This window comes from Peromyscus californicus, unplaced genomic scaffold, assembly GCF_007827085.1.
Source record: "Peromyscus californicus insignis strain IS unplaced genomic scaffold, ASM782708v3 Scaffold_21__1_contigs__length_65335640, whole genome shotgun sequence".
NCBI classification, from domain to species: domain Eukaryota; kingdom Metazoa; phylum Chordata; class Mammalia; order Rodentia; family Cricetidae; genus Peromyscus; species Peromyscus californicus.
The window spans coordinates 39,331,228-39,354,163 of record NW_026294514.1 but is presented as its reverse complement, the minus strand read 5'-3'; the positions used below and the strand labels follow the sequence as shown (position 1 = coordinate 39,354,163).

The window sequence follows — 22,936 nt, the reverse complement described above, 5'->3', positions numbered from 1 at the left end:
CTACAGCATCTTCTACCAGGAAGGCATTGTATCATTTAACACATTCACGCTCAGTGCCCTTTGTGAAAGCAAAGTAACTTCCATGACTTGAGCACGGATTATGCTTTTCTCCAAGAATATTTCTTCTAATTTTCCTGTGCTGAAGCAGCTGTGGTTGCTATGCCCTCAGCTCTGTTGCTATGGGGGATGCCTTGAGTGTTTGCCAGACTATGATTGGTTATTTCAGAGCCCTTAGATTCAGCAGTTGACATTTTTCTGTAATGAATCATGCTATTTTATTTTAATTTGAAGGGTAGTCTCAATAATGTTGATCAGCTTTGAAAGAGCTGAAATTAGATATAAAAGGATTCCATTACTTATCTTCTCTAGAAACACTAAAAACCCAAATGGCCTGTAGAGAAAACACACATGTCTATAAGAGCATGCAGAATGAAATAGAGATATATTTAGAAACTTGTCTGTGTGCAAGGCATACGACTCTTAAGTCATGAGATTCGGAGAAATGAAAAAGGATGAAAGCTATCATCTATGCAGCGACTCTAAACAAAGAAATCATTTCAAATTGGAGGTAGCCATATCCAGGTTAACTTTAATGACAATTGTCATAATCAACACAGTCGCTGACGCTTGGAGTTCATCTTCCATAAATGCTGCTCTTTCATGAGTGCCAAGAGAAATAACCTTTATAAGACAAGATCCAGGAGATCCTGGACCCCACTGCTTAGTCACTAAGCTGTTTAAACAGGACAGGACACTAGTTTGTAACTTTTCCAGATAAACCCATCAGAAGTGGTCTTGTGAAGGGAATGTGAGTAAGCTAGCTTAATGCCGGGCAGTTTAGATTTGATTACTTAGAGACACATAATGATCAGATTTATAATCATCTTTCTCCTATGGCATTTGTACTCCTCAGATCAAATAACACTGAAAGGTAGGTTTATGAGCAAATATGACATTTCTTTAATAGAATTTATTTTAGAAATTAATTGTACCATCCCCTGAAACATTCATTCCTAACTTCCTATTGAGTTTTTTTTTTTTCCATTTAGATAATTCCCCATTCTACAAACACATTCCATCTTTTACAATTAGGATACTGCGTGCCTATGATTTACACAGAATACAGTTAGCATTAATTTCAGGCAATTGTATAAGTAAGGTTTTTCAGTCTTGTGACATATAGATAGATAGATACAGATATTATATTTTCTAATAAAAAGATAAGGTTCTTCTCATGCTAGATGAAAAAGGATAACTGAAGAAGACTTCAGAACAAAAATAATTTTCATGTCCAGTTCATGAGACTATAGAAGGTGCTGGTGTGTGTAGCTAGAGTTTTTCTCTCTGGGTCCTGCCAAGCCCCAGCAGTCCCTTAACCCATTTATAAAATAAATATACAGACGCTTATATTATTTAAACTGCTCAGCCATTAGCTCAGGCCTACCATTGTCTAGCTCTTACTCTTGCATTTAAAGTCTTGTTCCATCTGAATCTGTCTTATTGTGAATCTGTTGTTTTAAACTGTAGCATTACTAGGGCTAAAATAGCAGCTTTGGCTGGTGGCTCCGCCCACCTCAGCTTTCCAACATGGCAGTGGTAAGTTTACCACCAGCTCTGGGTCTGGAGCCATGTGCACCATCAACTATCAGAAGCAGTTTTATCAAAGTAGCGCATAGCCCAGAAACTTTTTTTTTTTTTTTTTACTAGCAAAGGCTAAATCCACCATGCAGCAGTGTAATGTGCCGCTTGTAGACTCCTCATTCCGTCATACTGCTGGTCAAACGCATACCAGGAACCTGCCATAGTAGCTCAAACCTGCAGGCTGCCACTAACTTGAGAGAGACAACTAGGAAGCTGTTTTTTGCTCCGTTTTGAATTGCTTATTAAATATTTTCAGGTTTAAGGTAGAAACTCAAGCCGTTGGATGCCATTTGTAGCTGGAGTTTTCTCTCCAGGTCCCGCCAAGCCCTGGCAGTCTGAGGCATATTTAAATCTTAAACAAGAAACATTAAGAAGAATAGCAAAGGTACCATGCTGCATCCTTCCCCCAATCCTCTACTTGCCCTAAAAGGAAATAAGCAAAGAAATAAAAAAGACTGACTGACTACCAATATTCTTTTTCAACTCTTTACAAAATGTCTTAAATTGCTCTTTTTGTGGGAAATATCTGAGAGGGCAGTATCTAATTTTGTTCTTGCTTAAATAATGAAGTTAATCTCATTTGCATCTGTAGATTAGGTTAAGCTGTACAGCCTCATCGATCTTCCCCCACTCTGATTCACTTCTTCTACGTTTGGCTCAACTTTGCCCTGTGATGGGACCAGAACTTGTGGAGCAGTTTGTGAATCCTCTCTGTATATCTTGTCCAAAGGATCAAGTTACACTCAGCTCTGTTGTGTCCCTTCACCATTCCAGACATGTTATCTTGGATGTTATTGTATTCTTACCTGGGCTACATCTGTGACTTCCATGTGGTTCCATCTCCATCCCCAGGCTTCTCCAGGCATTTTCTCAAAACAGTAACAATAATCCCTGCTTGCTATTCATCATCACCTGGATATTTAATAGACCATTAATAAATGTAATATCTCCAACCCTAACAATTGAATTTCCTAAATACCAGGAACTTTTTCATTCTCAGTATTTTTTGGCAAGGTAAAACACACTCCATTAGTCTACTTCTTTTCTTTCTCTTTGTTTTTTCTTTGTTTTGTTTTTTTGAGACAGGGTTTCTCTATGTAGCTTTGGCTGTCCTGGAACTCACTCTGTAGACCAGGCAGACCAGGCTGGTCTTGAACTCATAGAGATCCGCCTACCTGCCCCTGCCTCCCAAGTGCTGGGATTAAAGGCTTCATTAATCTATTTCTAAGGCTAAGAGCCTTGCAGGCCTTCTCAGCTTCTCTCTTTAATGTCTAGCACTCAGTTGAAAAACCAAATCCTACTGAGTCTGTTTGAGAACATGTAGAGTTTTCACATGTGTCCTGTCTTGTCCTGTTTCCTTCCCACTCTAAAATATCCTAACCAGATGTGGTGGCAGTTGTCCCTAACAGTTGGTCTGCTCTCACTCTCAGAGCGCTACCTTCTTGGATTCTGACAGTCCAGTGCTAGTAAGGTAGGGTGAGTGGGTTGTTTTGATGTTTTAAAATAAGGCTCTAGAGACTTTCTGAGTTTGACCATGAGTTTGAGTTGTAAGTCAAGGCCCACAACCACTGACCCATTTGTGCCTATTAAGACCTCTGTGTTCCACAATCTCAAAACCACAGCGCCCCCTGCTGGAAACCAAGTGCTCAAACACATGAACCTGCTGAAGATCCTTCACAGTCCATTTCTGGAATCTTTTGTCATCACAAACAGAAATTCTATCTAGTTAGCAATAGCACATCCACCTTCCCAGGTCCTGGTAACAATGAGTTCCTGTTCCAGAAATCTCATCTATATAAAATCATGCAACATCTGTCCTTTCTTGAGTATTTTTTTAAATCTCATTTAACATATATTCAATTTTTAGGAGTTACAGCATCAGAATTTTCATAAGACTGGGAAATATTGATCTGTATGTTTGTCTCACATTTTAACTGTTTGTGCTCATGGACACATGGGCTATTTTCTGCCTACTGGCTATTGTGAATTAAGGTAACCATGAACATTAATGTGCTAATGTCCTGCATGGGTCTGCACTTTCAGTTTTTTTGGGGGGTTTATATTAAGAAGCAGAAAGTCTGCATCAAATGATACCTCAGTGTACCACTGTGCGTTCCCACTAGCAACTCTAAAGAAACTCAGTTTCTCTACTTCCTCGTCAACACATTGTTTTCTGCCTGTTCCTTTTCATATTCAAAGTGAAAGTACATGAGGTAGGTGACAGAATATTATGGTTTCAGTTTGCATTTCCCTTGTTTAATGGTATCACATATCTTCTCCTGTGTTTATTGGGCAGTTGCTTTGTTTCTGGTTGTTGAAACAGAGTCTCTCATATCCCAGACTGGTCTCAAACTCAGTTATGTATGTAACTGAGGGTGGCCTTGAACTCCCGGTACCCATAATTCCTCCTTCCAGGTGGAGGGATCATATACAGCTTTTTCATTAACCATTTGCATATTTTTTATTATTGTTGACCTTTGCTCCCTTTTAATTAAAATGTTTTCGTTTGGTTTTGCTCTCATTGAGGTATCTGTATTTTTTAATATTCTAGTTATTAATCTCCTACCTGCTATGTGAGCTGAAAATACTTATCTGTAATGGTCTTAAGTATAACTTTTGGTGTAACTTTCATAGAGACACTTCTGAGTATTAAAGTAGACATGTGATTTGCCACAGTCCGCTAATACAGACTTTAAGTATGGCAACCTACTTCCTTCACTCACTCTTACACACCATCATCCCGAGTATCAGTTGCATTTCAATGTCAACTTCAGTCATCAAGTATAGTTTATAAGTAGTAGAGTTACTTTATCCCATATCTCAGCTGCTTTTCCTGCTCTTTGTTTCATATATGCCAAAATTCTTCTTTCTTTTCTTTACATTTACAACATCTGATTTTTTTATTAAAAGGAAATTTCATGCAATATATTCTGGTCATGCTTTCCCCTCGCTAGCCCGTTCCAGTTCCTCCCCACCAGCCAACTCCATACCTTCTCTCTCTCTCTCTCTCTCTCTCTCTCTCTCTCTCTCTCTCTCTCTCTCTCTCTCTCTCTCTCCCCCTCTATCCCCCTTTAGAAAACACACATAGAAACAAAAGAATCACAAGAAATACACACAAACAAACAAAACCCATAAAAACACAAAATAGAAAAATATAATATACAAGCAAAAGTACTAAGAAAAAAATGCCCAAGCAAAGAAATAGGAGACAAAAAGGATACAGAAATACCATTATACCATTGAGTTCATTTCGTTTGGTTTATCTACTGCTGGGCATGGGGCCTACCCTAAAATGTGGTTAATATACCCAGGGAGAATCCATGGACGAAAGCTAATTTTTCCTTTGCAAGTTGCTGTTCGTATGTACATCAGTCCTGTTGTCTCTGGAAGACGCTGTTTCCTTAGTGTCCTCCATCCCTCTGGCTCTTACAATCTTCCTGCTTCCTTTTCCACATGGCCGCTAAGCCCTGAGGGGTGGTGGTAATGAATACATCTTATTTAGGACTAAGGGTCCAAAATCTCTCACTCTGAAAACTGTCCAGTTGTGGTTCTCTGCATTAGTCACCATCGACTGCAAGAAGCAGAGTCACTGGTGATGGCTGAGAGAGACACTGGTCCATGGGTATAGCTGAATGTCATTAGGGGTCACATTAGTGCTGTGCTCCTTTAGACAAATAATAGCATGTGGTTTTCCCCTAGGCTCATGGCCTATCCCGTCTTATGGTTCTAACTTTTGTATTTTATTTCTATGTCTTGCTTATTCTTTTATTTAAAAAAAAAACTTCATTTAACCAGTTTTTAGGTTTGTTTTGATAGTTGACAGATATTTCTAGTTTTCCATTGTAGTATAGTTGACAGATTTTTTCTTTTATTTTCAGATAATATATTCTGATTGCAGTTTCTCCTCCCCCAGCTCCTCCAATACTTTTAATTTTCCTTGGTAGAAGGTTTTCTGCTCCCTCTTCCCAAGGAAGAGCCCTGCTAATTGTAGATGTAGTGATTAGAGCTCTTTTTGTTGTTCCCTGATGAACATTCTTCCAATTCCCCCTGGCGTCTATGGTTTCACATGAAATTCTTCCCATCAGTGTCCCTCTGGAGAAATGATTGTTTTTCTCTGCGTATCCTCAAAATATTTTTCTTGTCCATCTCTTTCAGAAGTTTAAGTATACTGCTTCATTGTATAGAGTTCTTTGGGTGTGTCCTATCTGTAGTTTCCTTAAGGTCTTGGATGTATGGATGCTTGTATCACCATCTGGAGACATGTCCATCCATTATTCTTTCAAAGTTTTCCAGCACCACCTTCCTCCTAGCTTGAGAATTTGATGATATACAGGTCGAGTTTTCTGTGATCCTGTATATCCTTGAGGCCTCTCTCAGTTCACTATTAAATGAATCAGTTTTCCTCTTTGCTCCTCAGTTGTGATGACTGCAGCTGATATCTCTTCCCATCTGCTCATTCTGTCCCCTCCACTCTTTTGCATTCATCCAATAGTCTTTTTTGGAATTTTTAAAATTTATTTTATGTTTATGTCCCACAATTTCCATGTGAATTTCTTCTTAATGATTTGTTGAGTGGATTTGTTTTCCCTTTATTTCAAGAGAATTTGTAATTGATGAAATGGTGTTAGGATAACACCTTAAAAATCTTGGTCCAGTAATTCATCGTTTGGTTCATCTCAATATGGGGGTGTCCTGGCAAGTTGGATGTCTACTTGGCCCAAGCTAGAGTCATCCAAGAGGAGGGAGCATCAGGCTGGAGGCAAGCCTGTAGGCATTTTCTTAATTAGTGATGGATGGGAGAGGGCCCAGCCCATGGGGGTGGGGCGCGCATCCCTGGGCTATGGCCCTAGATTCTGTAAGATAGCAGGCTGAGCAAGCCATTGGGGGAGCAAGCCAGTAAGCTGCACCCCACTGTGGCCTCTGCATCAGCTCCTGCCTCCAGGTTCCTGCACTGTTTGAGTTCCTGTCCTGATCAACTTTAGTGATGAACAGTGATAATGAAGTGTAAGCAAAGTAAAACCTTTCCTCCCCAGGTTGCTTTGGTCATGATGTTTCATTGCTGTGGGATGGTCTGTATGGCAAATGTGTTGCTGATTGGTCAATAAATAAATCACTGATTGGCCAGTGGCTAGGCAGGAAGTATAGGCGGGACAAGGAGGAGAATAAACCTGGGAAGTGGAAGGCTGAGTCAGAGAGACACTGCCAGCCGCCACCAGGACAAGCAGCATGTGAAGATGCTGGTAAGCCACGAGCCACGTGGCAAGGTAAAGATTTATAGAAATGGATTAAATTAAGCTGTAAGAACAGTTAGCAAGAAGCCTGCCACGGCCATACAGTTTGTAACCAATATAAGTCTCTGTGTTTACTTGGTCTGGTGGGTGACAGAGATTTGTCCTGACTGTGGGCCAGGCAGGAAAACTCTAGCTACATTTTATCACAGCAATAATAACTCTAACTAGATGTTATGTCCTTCCTCATTCAAGTTATGATTTTACTGATTTTTGTACCAACAGGTTTGGGAGTTTCGTTTTGTGTTGTTGTAAATTACATCCTGGGCCCTATGTTAAATCAAGGACCTATGTATTTAGCTCTCTGATTTAGGCACCGGGTCTCACTACTCGGGGTTAGCAGGCAGGGTTCTATCCTACTTTAGCTAATGTGACTCCAGGGGAGGTTTATTCTCTAGTGTCTTTCCTTCGTTTTCCTGGGGCTGGTGTTGAATGGAACCTCCTGGCCAGGCTTTGGGATGCCTCTCATGAGCCTCAGATCTGCAGAGACCAAGAGGCTTCCTGAGCTAAGCTTGTCAGAGATTAGAATTTTATTGAAGAAAAATTTAAATGACACCTGAAAAAAAGTCATAAAATTGGAAAGTGGCCACAACAAAACAGGAAATGCAGGAGACAGGGCGAACCCCTCCATGGCCTCCTCTGAGCATGGCCCTAAGTTTTCCCAACTGTGGTGGTGACAAAGGATGTCAAAGAGCTCCCATGTTCCTGTCTATAGTTCTGGCCCCTGGAACGGACCGTCTCAGCTCATTTTCTTGTCGGCAGCAGTATTGCCCTGTGTGTCGGAAGACAGACGGTTTGTATGATGACATTGACACCAGGAAGGAAGTACATCCACACCAGGAAGGAAGTGTGTCCACACCAGGAAGGAAGTGCGTCCACACCAGGAAGGAAATGCGTCCACAGCAGGAAGGAAGTGTGCCCACACCAGAAAGGAAGTGCATCCACACCAGGAAGGAAGTACATCCACACCAGGAAGGAAGTGTGTCCACACCAAAAAGGAAGTGCATCCACACCAGGAAGGAAGTACATCCACACCAGGAAGGAAGTGGGTCTACAGCCTAGACCGACATTTCTACAGCTGTGAGCCAGGAGGAAACTACATAGACTGAGTTACAACAAAGCTCATTGCTCGCATTTGCTATGGCTTATGTTGTGTTTTCACCACACGAATCGGCTCCCTAAAAAGTCACTTCTCCACTTTGTTTTGGATAATTGCTGTTAAGTCACTAATAGTTGGTTGCCTTTTCTGAGTAGGACTATTTTACATGAACATGTGCCCCACAAAAGCAGTAAATAAGGAATTTGTGATAGATGAGAATACACTTCCAAAGAGCACAGTGTAGAGGGTTACTTGAAGGCATATCTTCAGCAACTTAACATTCAGGCAAGCTTACAGCAAGGGTGAAGGGTTATGGATTTCCAACAAAATTTATTACAACTTTGTTGTGATATATTCATGTATATTATGGTTCCAAATGCTTTTCTATGGCTGGAAATGACTGAGGGTATTCTGCTGGCCTTTGGTGGCACTCTTCAGGGAACAAACCATCAGTGGTCCCTGTTTGTTATGGAGTTATTGAATAACAGACTCTGACTAAAGCATTAACATTTGAAGAAAAGTAATGTACGCTATGTGATTAACTCAGATATCACAATATTATACTGAAAATCTCTAGTCGCTGCAGATCATTGTGTAAATTGACACCATAAGTTATTATAGTTAATAAGCTTAATAGAGCACTTTAAGATGTGGGACTTTTGTTTTTCATCATTAAATGGCTGTAGGGTAGTTGCTTTTATTCAGACTGATAATAAATGGAACCAGCCTTAGTGACCAACCTCTTAATTTTATAACTTCATTTTGATAATGACTGGGAGGAGGAAGAGATTGTGTGTCGATTTAGAGGCCAATTTACATTTTATTATTATTTCTCTAACACTGGACATGTTTTTATAAAATCAGTTATATGATAATTTTAAAGACTATGTAAATCAATTTGAGACATTTTAATTGGAATTTGGGGATTTCAGATTATTTACTTAATTATTGTTATAATTGACTTAGCACAGCGGCTCTGGAGAAGGGGTTTTTTTTCCACAGAATAAAAGATCATGTTAAAATGTTAGGTCTGCCTAAAGTAGCTTAACATCTTAAGCTCTAGAATCTTTATGACTTTATTTCATTCTTAAAAGCAAGACCCCATCTCTCTCTTCCCATTGGCCCCCTCTGTAATCCCCAGATCCCTATTTATTGATCTCTGTAGTTCCTCCCACTGTAATGTGTGGGTTATGATTATTTGTGCAAAACTATAGAAATGCTATTCTAGTCAGCAGCCTGCAGAGCAGAACCAAGAGGGGAGAGGGAAGAGGGCATTCCTTAGGAAACTGACTTATAGATGAAGAAGTCCGTGCAAGCTGGGGACCCTTGGAAGCTGGAAGTGTAGCTTGGTGCCAAGGATATAACCAGGAGGTTATTCTCAGTTGGAGACCAAAACTCTAATAACCCAGATATCTACTGTGTGTTCTGGAGTTCACAGGTCAAAGGGCCTGGAGCTGTGATATCCCAGAGCAGGAGAAGGAGTGTGCCCACTCCAAGAGAGCCAACCAACCACTTTTTACCTGTCAGGCCCTCTGCTGGTTGGACAGACCCACCCACGTTGAATTCTCCACTCACCCTATTGACTCACAAAAACCCTCCATTACTGGCTATCTAGATGGTCCTTCCTTCACTCACACACCTAACATTGGCCTCACCTATACAGTAAACAACTCTGAGGCATCATAGCTTTGGGTCATCCAGAACCAGGCGTTAAATTAAAAGAAACATAATTCACAATACGTTACTACTTTACAACTTACTGCTTTTTTACCATTAAGACGCCAGGGTATAAATCTGAGTGAAGGCAGGAAGTTGTCTTTGCCATCTGCTACCCCACCTCTAACACCTGGGAGAGCATTGAACACATAGTAGCCACGTGGCATTCATTGAGTAGAGGACTACATCTCTTTAAAGACTGTGAAGAGAAGTAACCCTGCAGGCTACCCTTGTTTTATAGGACCCAGATCCCCTGTCAGGAAATGTCAAAGATTGTCCCAGCCATGCTCTGCATTAGCTGTGTGTATGCACACTTTGTCACTTTACTCCTCTCTGTTGTTCCTACCAGCTCTCTGTGACATGAACAGATTGTATTGATGAACAGTCAATGCCAGCCCATATTCTAAAGTGCTCAATTCACTGATTCACCAGTGATGAGATGTAGGAGTTCAGGACGTAGCTGGCTGGCAGCGGAGTTACAGTTGGTGGTCATGGGGCCGGCTTTGCCAGCTGGCATATGCAGGCTTACAAATACGACTCTGCTCTCTCTGGCAACTGAAAATTTGGCTCTAGTACTTGAACTAGTCACCAACTTGATTCAAACACTAATAAGGCTCTTCTCTATTTTGGCATGGAAAATTGACTTTTAAGAATAAAGGAAACTAAATCTGAAGCAGAATGAAATAGGAAATAATGATACAAAGGACTAGAGTAAATCTCTCTAAGATTTTGTGGGAGTCTTTGGCCAGATATTTTAATCTCTTTGTGCCTTGATTTTGGCTTCTGTAAAATGGGACAATGATAATAACACCTAAATGAAGTAATTCAATTAAAGCTCCTGGGACATGGTAAGTTTTGTAAGCTGGACAGCCAGGTGGATGTAGAGGTATTAGATAAGTGGGTGGAAATGATTCATGAAGAATAAGTCATAACATTTGTCCTGCAACAAATACTGAACAGTGAAATTGAGACCTCTTGTCTCTGTTGCAAGTTGGCCAGTTTCTTACCATCTGTGTCACCCTGACTCCTATAAAATGTCAGTGATAATAACAGCTATCTCCAGGGGACCATGAACTCCAGGTCACCAGTGCACTGTGTCCAGAGCGATGTCTGGCACCATAGTAAGCATTTCATACTGAAGCCATCCTTATTGTGTATGCCAAGCTCATCCAGGGAAGTCATGATCAAAGACATGTAGAGCACTCAGTGAATGAACAGTGATGGGACTTGTCTGATTGGCTACATATATTCTGAGAGTCTAGAGGTTTTTTTTATTCACTTTAGAGGAGTATGTTTAATCAGACTACTTTAATGAGACAGGAAATAAGCCTATATGCCAGATGATAAAGAGGCCATTTTCAATTAGCAGGAAATTTTGAGATATGTTTGAACACACATTAGTTCTTTTTTTTTAACATTTCCACGGCTTGGAAAGAAACAACCACTTGTACCTGAAAGTGGATTGATGCAGAAGGGCCTCTCAATGGTTCCCACCTACCCCACTTTTAAAATATTATTTCTAGCTAGGGCAGCGACTCAGTGAGTGACATGCTGGCCTTTCAAGCATGAAGACTGGACTTCAGATCCTTAGCGCTCATATAAATGCCCAGTGGGTGTGGCAAGCTACCTGCAATCACAGCAAATGAGGGAAAAGATAGAGGGAACTCCCCCAGCAAGCTGGCTAGGTAGCTATCCATAAAAGCCAACCTTGAGTTCAACTGAAAGACCCTGACTCAGTAAGTAAGGTAGAGAGTGATCCAGGAAAACTCCACATGTCAGCCTCAGACCTCCACATGCATGCACACACAATTGCACCTGCACGCCACACACAGGTATTCCCACACACAGGCAAATGTGCTTGCATATGTGTACAGCATACACATGTAGACATACACAAGAATATCTTTACAGAGCAAAGTCCCTTAGGTCTAACTAATTCTTAAAAACCCTTTATTGAGATTTGGCTGCTGCAGGGAATAACACATACCTTTGGTGTGTACAATTCAATGAGTTTGGAATACACTTTTTAAGATATGAATATCCCTCGAGAGTATCAGGTATCTCCATTATTCACTCATTAGAGTAACTTCCTTTTATGTCTGTTTCTGAATATGTCACCTTGAAGGCCATGGGGTTTTAAAAGGAAGATTTAAGCATGTAGCTTTAAGTTTTCCTGTGTCCCACCTGGTCCTGCAACCACTCAGACCTAAGTAAACACACAGGCTTATATTACTTATAAACTGTATGGCCATTAGCTTAGGCTTATTACTGACTAGTTCTTATGCTTAAATTAACCCATAATTCTTATTTATGTTTAGCCACGTGACTTGGTACCTTTTCTCAGTTTTGCCTTCACATCTTGCTTCCTCCGTATCTGGCTGGTGACTCCTGACTCAGCCTTCCTCTTCCCAGAATTCTCTTTGTCTGCTTATCCCACCTATACTTCCTGCCTAGCTACTGGCCAATCAGCATTTTACTTATCAACCAATCAGAGCAACACATTCACAGCATGCAGAGCACCATCACCCATCATTTCCCCTTTTCTTTCTGTTTAAAAGGAAGGTTTTAACTTCAATATAGTAAAATTTACATATAACAAAACAGTTATCAAGCAAGAATTACAGTTGTAATATCTTGTCTATTTGTATTTGGCAAAATTAAAGAAAATATTTTATCATCTATCCTATATTTCTGAGTCTAAAGTATCTACCTTTTCTCTTATGATAACCAAGGAAAACCATAATTATAACTATCTAGTCTTCAACTACATCAAAGACCCCAGAAGGATATAATAATATCTAAGTAAATAGGAAATGTAAGCAACTTCCAAAATTCTGGAAATTCTGGAAATAACTGACTACCTTGACAGTTACCAAAAGTTATTCTGCAATGTTGGGGCATCCATTCTTCAGCCTACAGGCCTAGTCTCTCAGTCACTTCTCTCTGTGTCCTGTAGAATGTCTGGCAGTTTCTTCTGCATGGTAGGAAACTGAAGGACCATCTCACCTTGCAAAGTTCAGTGGTCACCTTCCTATGGGTCCTGTGTGTCTAGTCGATACAACATTTTGTCAAACAGTCCAGGAAAGAACAGTTTCTTGTCCAATTTTTACTATTTTTGCCAAGAAGAAGATAAATTCCATATGGAGTGTCTTCAATGCCTATCATCTTTCTTGCAGTAATTGGTGCTTCCAGGAGCAGACATGTATCATTGTCCACAAAGTCTAAGTTTTTAAAACAGTTTAAATGCTATATTCTATAGGTATTTGAAGTGTGTGAAGACTACCTACCTAACTGAAATATTATCTGTGTGTACCTAGAAAAGTTAAGGGACATGACTATAAGTTTGACTATCATAGATGACTAATTATTGATTTGTATTTCTTAATTATACATTACAATTTTAAATAAGCTATACAAACATAATACCTTAAACAAGAGTAAAAATATACATACAGTACAACAAAATTAACTTTAAATTTGTGTCAATAAACTAAAATCTATACCAATATAAAACATTTTAAACAAGTTTTCTTTAACAGTAGGTTCAACAATCCACCCTTTTATCCTATCATTTTTTCCTATATTTCCATATCATATCTCCCTTTCTTCTTTTAGAAAGATATTGACTATGACCAATAACAATTTGTAACCAACAACCTGAACAAAGACAAACATTCATGATCCAGTTTTTCGGAATGTGGGCATAGTGTTATGGGCTAATTCCTGCTGATAGGGGGCACTGGTAGTCTTATGGGGAGCCTGGGAAAATTTTGAGATAATAATCAAGTCCTTGGAAGACCAGCTATAACCTTTGTTTATAGGTACCATCTGTTAAGGTTTAGGAGGTCTGGCTTGATCAAACCTGATCCATCTTAACCTGGAACAAATCCATAGCCTCTTGCTTCCTGTGGAAACAAAAGCAGAGCCTCCTTTCCAAAGCAACATATCCTTAGATCCAAGTTTTGAAGTCAAGATATCTTTAAATATACATATACATATTGGTTTAACTGAGTGGCCTTTACAATCAAATATCTTTCTGCAGTTAAAAATATCAAAGACAATGCAATCCAGATTCTCTGTGTAATATCCATCTTTACGTGACTTATTTTTTATATTACCTTTACTGTCTCTTTAAAGACTTTATTTTTTAAAGCTATTTATTTATATAGCTGTCTATATTCATTTTCTTCTCTCTTCCAAGCCTTTGTACATTTTTACATACACTGTAAACCATTTAAAGTCTTATTCCATCTGAATCTGCCTTATTGTGACTCTATTACTTTAAACTACAGTGGTTAGTACTGAAGCAGCAGCCTTGGCTGCTGACTCCGCCCATCTCAGCTGTCCACTGACTCTGGGACGTAGCTGTGGGTCTATACTTCTGTCCAAGCAGCGTGTAGCCCAGAAACATTTTTTTTTTTTTGTCTATACTAGCAAAGGCTAACTCTACCACTCAGCGTAATGTGTGGCTTGGAGATGCCTCTGTGGACAGTGACGGGAATCCTCTATGCTGCAGGTCAAGCCCACACACCATGAACCTGCCATAGAGTAGATCAAGCCCACAGGCTGAAGCTGGCCTGAGAGAGACAACTAGGAAGCTATTTTTAGCTCTGTTTTAGAATCTTTTTTTTTTTTTAAAGCTTTTTCAGGTTTTAGGTGGAAACTCTTGCCCCACATTTTGGTGCCATTTGTAGTCGTAAGATTTCCTGTGTCCTGGCCTGCTGGCAGTCAGGACAAATCTCTCCCACTTGTGTTCCCCAAGTAAACACACAGAGACTTACATTAATTATAACTGCATGGCCATGGCTCAAGCTTTTTGCTAGCTAGCTCTTATATCTTAAATGAGCCCATAACTATTAATCTATGTATTGCCACATGTTCTGCGGCTTTACCTGCATCCCATTACATGATGCTCCTTGGGCGGCTTACCTGCATCTCTCCCCACCTTCTTCCTGTCTCTCTCTTTGAATTTCCCACCTGCCTCTAAGCTGCCTTGCCATAGACCAAACGGCTTTATTTATCAACCCATTAGAGCAACCTATATTCACAGCATACAGAGAGACATTCCCCCATCATAAGCTAAATTGGAAATTAGCTGGAGAACTTCTGAAGGGAGTTGTTTCACATTAGGGAAATTTGGTCTGATATCAGAGTAATCATTTGGTAAACCAGGGGAAGACACTAAAAAGAGAACAGAAACTAAGTCGATTAAGTTTGTAGTTGCACTGGAATAATAGGCATTGATGAATCATTTCCAAAAATCCCATATTTAATACTGAAGCTCTGAGTGAATGCCCGAAGCACCTGCTATGGTCTGTGCCAGTTCATTACAGCAGGGGGAGTGTTAATGGCCCTGTAATTTGCAGGGTCCAGGGCAAAATGAAAATGCAGGCCCTTTGTTCAGAAAGCAGGTACAAGGGGCCACAAAAGGACTAATATACAAGCCTTTCTTCTGCCAGCTCCCTTGATATATCAGATTGGCAACATATCATTTTGTGTTTTTCTGAGTGAAAACAAAAGTCAACAGCATAAATTACTGGCATGAATTTTATACCATTTGCCTTTGTATGGTGCAGTGCATGTATAATACCTAATACTCGCTTACAGAATCATAAATATGTCCATGTGTTGATCTCATGGGCCATGTATATGTGTTCTGTTCTTACATCAACAGTGAAAATGTTGCACCCTAGACCTTCCTCACCTGTCCTTGTGACACACCCAAATGTGTGCACATTCTCGCATCTACCCCCCACTGGCTTAAGAGTAGACTGGTTGCAAGAAAAAAAGAATCATGCATCCTTTTTCTCCCCCTTGCTCAATTTTCCCATCATCTTCAGTCTGTGATTGGATGAAACAAGGAAAGTATATGATAGGAAGAAGGTAGCACAGGTCTGTTTCTCAAACCACTATTGCCTTCTTCCTAATTTGAGGGAATTCTGGTCTCCAATGAGAGCAGGCTCCTTTGGGCTAGCAGCTTCTGTGCTTGGTCATAGATACAACAGGCTCCCTCAGCTCCCCCCACTGAATCTCACTCACCTCCATTGGATGCCCATCAGATGCCCCAGCCTGCAGAGTGAATGTGAAGCAAGGCAGTAAGGGATAGCTACAGACACGTGTAGCATGTATCCTAGCACAGTCCAGTCCTGTTGATGTTTGCCCAATGCACTGGTTTACTTTAAATGAAGTGTGAGCCCTTTTAAACCCACCGGATACACATCCTGGAAGCCAGCCTCACTTTGATGTTTCTTATCCCCAGTTGAAGAGTCGCTTAGCAATTTGGTTTGCAAAGAAGGTAAAAAACTGGATGGACTTTCTTTTTTATTACCTAATCTAACACTGCCTCAGACACATGAGAATTCACAAAACACAGACATTATCTGAAGTTTTTGTTGTTCCAGAAGGGGCAGGCTGAGGGGACCACCCGGCAAATAGATAATTGAATATGTCTTCAAGCAAACCCAATTTTTTGTGGACTTTATTGTAAAACGCAAGTGAAATTTTCAGATAAAATATAAGATTTCCAAGATATGATGCTGTTATTCTATAAAAGATACACTTGACTGAAAACAAACAAGAGAAATCTGAGGATCAGGACAGTTATGAGGGGAGAAAAAAAGACCCAAGGACTAGTCCTAGATTTGTCATTGATTAATTATGGCCTAAGAAATGTGGTTTCATCTCTGTAGTCCCAAAGACTTCACCTGTAAAGGAAGACTTGAACATAGACAGATTCTAGTTTAGTATTTATTCTGTACTTATACTACAGAAACTACTAGACTACAATGTAGACAACATCTATAAGACTCATGTACGGGAAAGGATTTATCAAAAGGTATTCCAGTTGCCCAGGAATGAAGGCCGGTGATTGACAACTAGGACCTCACAAAACGACAGTGCTTCTGTATGGCAAATGACTGTAGTCCTTTAGAGAATTCTTCTCAGGGCTGCTAGAGGCTGTGACCTTAGGCACATATTGTTCTTGGGACTGTTATTAGATCTATAGTTTTATTGTTCATCTGTCCCATAGTTTACACATTTGGTATCATAAATGTCAATTGATCATTGTTAAATGAAGCCCATGTACATTAGAGACTATCAAATAAACATGACATGCATTTAAAGAGACATGGGAGTGAGCAAGATTTAGTAGAAGTTGGGAAACTTTTCAGATTCCTAGGCTAATTTCTTTTATTTTTCCTTAGATTTTTGTTCACCTCTTGTCTAAAGTAAAATTTGCTTAGCTCCCTGGCAATTGTATTCATGATTTATTGAATCCTGTTACTAATTTACCAGCAGATTATTTTCCTTATGTTTTAAAAAGAACTGACAAAATGTAAAATAGAGCTTTCTGTTATGACTTGTAGAAGTTTTTCACAGATAAACTCAATTATTAAATAACTCAAAAAATTAAATAAATGCCTAAAATAAATTAATATTCATGAGCTCCTGTGCACACAAAATATGATGCTTTGCATACATTGTTTGCCTCTCTATATAATCGTCTTCAGTGAGTAAAAAGAGTATTACCAGTTTCCTGTGCTAATTGCATTACAAACCTAGCCCATACCTGTCTCCCTCATTCCAGTGTCAGGTGCCCCACCACCTCCATGACAAGTCGACTAGGCACTGACATGCCAGTTTACCACTTCATCATACTTGTTATTTCTTTTCTGCTTACTCAACCACTAAAATGAAAGGTCCCTTGTGTTTCCATGTTCGAACAGTGTCTGGGGCATGATAATACGTCTGTGTGGAATGGTGTAGATGAGTGAATGCATGAATGATTGAAGGGGTGAGCATTTGTACTAGCCTGAGGTCCATCAACAGGTATTCCCGAGAGACCTCGTTACTCTGACAAGTGTGATAGCTTTTAGGAAACAGTGAGACTGAAGAAGCTCCTCGGCTGGGCCTCCTTGAGCTCTTCAGAAATACATTTTACTAAAGCATAGGCATTCCATAAAATCTAATGCATATACAGATTGCATTTCCCCTTCCATACCCTCAGGCAATATTTTTAAATAACCTCTTTTAAAAACTGGAAGTGATCGGCTTATAGAGTAACTCCCTTGAAATGAATGGGTATGAGGTATATTAGTTTAAACTCTGACACCAGAGTTAAAGAAAAAAAAATCCACTGAGTAATCCAGAAAATTAATTTTAAAACAATGTAATAGACTTTGTTGCAGAAATATCTCACAGATATTTCAGTGCAGGGAAATTGCAAAAAAAGACATGGAGAAGAAGTGGGAGACATATGATCGCAGGAGTTTCTTCTACCGACTCCTACAGTCTGTCTTCTTCATTCTTTCTCCACAGTCCACCAATATTTACAGTCTCTGCCTGTAGGGGACAAGGTGACAAAGCCCTGCCTATCACTTTTTAAACCTGGCCCAGGCTGCAATTGTTTATTACTTGCATACTCGCTTGATGGTAGGTTTTGCTTGTTTTGGTTTGCTTTGTTTTTCCCCTGTTTGGTCTTTTGAGTGAGTTTCCAGATGAAGCCCAGGCTAGCCTGAAATGTGCTCTCTATCCTGCCTCAGCCCTCTCAGTGCTTGTATTACAGGCTGATGCCACCATGCCTACTGTGGCACACAGAATTATTTTGCTTTGAAAAACAACCAACAATAATAGGAGCAGCTGTCAGTGTCCCCTAGCTCTTTTGAAACATCAGGTCATTTGTGTGGTGAGCCCTGCCTTCTGTGACCTGCTACAAAGGAGAATCACGGCTCTACACAGCATGTAATATGATCTCAGGCAACCTCCCTCCCACGATGTGGCCCAGATATAATTTTTGTTTTGTCATAGTCTAAGAAAGCATCATTGGCAATCCTGTAAATGACTTGGCCTAGGCATCACCAAGCCCACGGTTGCACACTTAGGAATAGTATGCCATGTTGGACCCTGCTGTGGAGTCAAAGAGACCACAGTGGGAATAATGACAATTTCTACTCCCTTTTCACCACAGTTGGTTAGTTGTGGTATTAATAAAACATGTAGTTGCCAGGAAATGACTGCAATCTTATGCATATGCTGTACCTTATAAAAATCATGTTTTTGATATTTGTACCTTATTACTTTTTAAAGATTTATATTTATAATTTGCAGTTGCATGTGTTGCAGGGGCAGTTCTGTGTGTATGAGTGCAGGTGCCTGCAGAGGCCAGAGGTATCGGATCCCTGGAGCTAGTATTACAGATGGCTATCAGTCTTCAGATGTGGGAGGTACTAGGAACTGAAGTCAGGCCGTCTACAAGAGCAGAATGTGCTTTTAACCACTGAGTCATCTCTTCCCACCTCTCTTTATTACTTTTTAAAGAGAATATAAGTGATAGTTATGGACAAGCATTTTGTAGAATATCAAATCTGTTTGTAATGATGGCAGAATATTTTTTTTATTTTCTGGTTGATTTGATTTTCTGAGATGCATTAAAAAATATCATCACAAGAACCACCACGTAGATTTCCTATGCAGCTCTGCGTCTCACATCATTGGATTTAATGGCTGCTGGTGTCATTTTTAGGAGATCAGTCCTCAGTGTGTTTCGGTTTCAAATGAGTCATCATGTCTAATTATTGCATTTGTTATCTTTCAGAGCAGTTGAACATCACATAGCAAGAGTGACATCTGGTTAACAATATCAACAACAGCAGCAACCTGAAGCTTGGATCTCCTGTGCTGGAAGCAGGAAAAATGGAAGAATGATCATCAAAGGTAGAACCTCATCCCCTTATATAACCCCCTTCTACAATGTCTGCTTAAGATGCACTGTATGAAGAAACTTGTCTCTTTTAATAGCGTAATATATTTCTACCTTACAAGTCCAGAGCTATTGATAGACTGCTGAATTTAAAGTCTGTGTTTAACTCCTTGGTTTCCTGTACAGATTTTGACCAAGATGTTCACATGTGTGGTAATCATTGTTGTCAATCTAGAAAGTCAGAGCAGGCAAATGCAGTTTCCAGGGGTCTCAGGGCTAAAATACTGGATGTGAGGTTAAGTGTCGAATGGGAGAAATAGATGGCATGGCATCCACTTTCTGCTTTCTTTTCATCCTGTACAAATGCAAACTTATTAGCCCAGGCATGTCCACTGTGATCTAAGTCTGGTAAGAAAGGCAGTGGAAATGCTGAAGCCCGAGCCCCATCTCCATTCTCTTCCTTTCATCCTGTGCTCTGTTGGGAGGGAAAGAAAGACCGTAGAATGTCTGAGTTGAAGGCATTGCATGAGTAAGAGCAGATCAGAAGGGGTTAATAGTGCTGAGTATACTAGTGAGCTACCTTCCTGTTTGGGTTACTTGTGCAACAAAGACCAGGACTTGAAAAAGACTGTTCACTGGGAAGATGATCCCACGAATCAAGATTGGGAATGGCTGGGCCTTCTTACTAGTACATGATATAATGTTCTGCCAAGGCAGGAGGATAATAAGATTGAGTCTAGACCGAATGACATAGTAAGAGCTGTCTCAAAAAAATAAAATGAAATAATGAAATAGACAGAAGCATAGAGAGTGACTCAGTGTGGGTAAGAACATGGGTAGGCTAACAAATCTGCTCCGAGAGTCATGGGAACTTGACTCTTCACAGGCCTCCCATGGATGTTTGGATGCTGTCTGGGAGTTTCGCCTGAAAATGTGTACAGTAGGAGGATCACTCACTCTCTGGGACTTCCACTCAGGGCTTGAGCTCCACCATAGTTCCAGGCTGCGTTATTAGCACCTGAGGCAGGAGGCAGAGCATCTAGTTATCAATGGAGACTGACATTATAAAGGCAAAGAAAATCCAGTGAGGAGCAGAAATGTCCTTCCCCAAAAGCTGTGGCTGTGATGAGGCGGTCATGTGGTTGGGTTTACAACCAATGAGAAGGCAGAACAGAAACTATATATAAAGACTTTAACACAGAAAGTAGCTCTGGTTCAGAGAGGTAGGACCACTGCAGGAGGAAGGGTAAGGTTTTAGCTCTTAGCTCTGACCTCTTGGCTTTCTTCTTTGCATTGGTTCTGTGTTTCTTATTTAAAAAGACAGTTGGTTACATCTACAGTAGGGAGGCATGCTCAGAATGAATCTTATCTTAAGCACAAGATGCAAACAGAGTGAATGTCCTCCAGAGACTCTGAGATTTGGCAAATTCTGCCTCCTTACTGAGCTTACAATCACCTCTCACTGGGTTTCTGCTCTATAGTTTCCTGAGTCTTCCGAAATGAAAGTTCTGATTACATTGGGTTTTAGCTCAGATTCACCACGTCATTGTCATCCAAACCGCTAAGTCAGAAATGTAAAACCTGCCACTCAGTTTACCAACTTATTTTTCCTTGTTGACGTCACTCCCTCGTGGTCTTACCTAGAAAGTAGTATCTGTGGTTTGTAAAGCCTCCATTGGCTTCTGTAGATCTGTGGTTGTTAAGCATAGATCAGTGTGGATGAGGTCACAGATGCGCATTTTTAACAAGCTTTGAGAGGAGGCTAACCTGTTTGTCCTAAGACCTGACTTGGAACAGCTCTAAAAATAGAATGATCCAGGATGGCACTATAATGATCATGCTACAGTTGGAGCTAGACAGAGAATGGACTTCCTTGCCAGCTCACACTGTGGAGAGTTGTATTAGCTTCAGACAGGATCTGAGTCATGGGATGGAATGGCATTTAATAACTGGGAATGGTGGTACATGCCTTTAATCTCAATACTCGAGGTACAGTGGCAGGTGGGTCTCCTAGTTCAAAGCCAAGCTGGTCTACATAGAGTGTTCCAAGCCAGCAGCCAGTGCTATGTAGTGAGAAATTGACTCAAAAATGAAAATACATGAGATTACTTTTCTAAACGATTGATTTATATTTATTTTATGTGTATGAATGTGTGCCTGCTGATGATACGGTTTTTTGCACCTTATCAGTGCAGTGCCTATGGAGGCCAGAAGAGGGTGTCATATCCCCTGGAACTGGAGTTATAGATAGTTGTAAGCAGCGATGTGGGTGATAGGAACCAAACCCAGGTCTTCTGCAAGAGGGGTAAGCTCCCTTAACCTCTGAGCTGTTGCCCCAACCCTGAAAGAAGATCTTAATATCATAAAATTTTGAATAGTAAGTTCACAGATATATTTTCTATCCCCTACTGCATATTATAAAGACTTTGGAGATTCAAAAATACTGGATGGATGGATGGATGGATGGATGGATGGATGGATGGATGGATGGATGGGTGGATGGATGGATTCAGCAACAAGTGACTTCTTACAAAGAAATCTCTGTGGCATATTATACAGAGAAAGACAGATTTCCTTTGCTTGGAATCTTCTTTATAAAGGATACTCGACACAGAGGGCATGTTAATAGAGGATGAGCTCTGTCTATTCAGAGCCTAAGCTGCTGGGTATCCCCAGCTCTTTAATAAGCACGGCTCTTCACAAAAGATTTTTTGCTATCTGGTTGAATACAATGAGAGAAATGTCATTTTTATCATGACAAATTGTACATTTTACTTTATGAAAGAGCCACTGGATGTGTGAAACCGGGAAATCACATCAATTTAATAAATTCCTTTGTAAATGTGTCTTCCTTGAGTTTCAATTTTGCAGCTGCAGCATGGTCTGAATGTTTATTCACACCAAGGACAAAAGCGCTTTCTGGTTTCTTGCATTGAAATGTGTTCATGATCAACGTTGCATGTTTTCTCTCTGCATCTTTATCTGCATTTTTCAGGCTGTGATTGGCTTGGTAAATTTATTCCACTTTGTTTGCTAAAGTATCTGTCTGTACTGTCTATTTTCTGCCCACTCTTTGACTTATTCTAGATAGTGGGCCTAAAACTACTTTCAAAGCTCAGTGTGGATTTTATTCTGTAGGTTTTAAAACGTATTTTTGTTCCTATATATTCTATTGTGCATTAAACTTGAAAATAGACCCAATAATTGAATTGGAAATAATTTCAATTAAAATTGAAAGTGCTTACAATTACATACTTAACCATAGTGGATGATGAACATGAGTCCTTGAAAATGTATCTTTAAAAGTGTATTTCATAATTCATTTTAGTAGTGGAAAAATTAGTAATTTCATTTTATTTTATGTCATCCCTAATGTTAAAGCTTAAAAGTTAATTAAAGTATAAAAAAACTAACTTCAACTTTGTTATTTCACGGGTGTGCTTACCTGTCAGAGTCCCAGATTTGTTCTCTCAATTAGAAATAGGAGAGTTT

The 22,936-nt window shown here is 40.0% G+C and overlaps 1 protein-coding gene across 11 annotated transcripts in view; it reads left to right on the top strand.

Annotated features, from left to right (window-relative positions):
* Positions 1-22,936, top strand: part of Dlgap1 (DLG associated protein 1) — an 823,903-nt gene that overhangs the window by 291,799 nt on the left and 509,168 nt on the right. For 9 of the 11 annotated variants that reach the window (XM_052750118.1, XM_052750116.1, XM_052750115.1 and 6 more), the window contains one exon: positions 19,340-19,458. The gene's annotated coding sequence lies outside the window, so the exon portion shown is untranslated. The remainder of the gene's footprint in view (positions 1-19,339; positions 19,459-22,936) is intronic. The other 2 variants (XM_052750112.1, XM_052750113.1) reach the window with 1 other exon arrangement.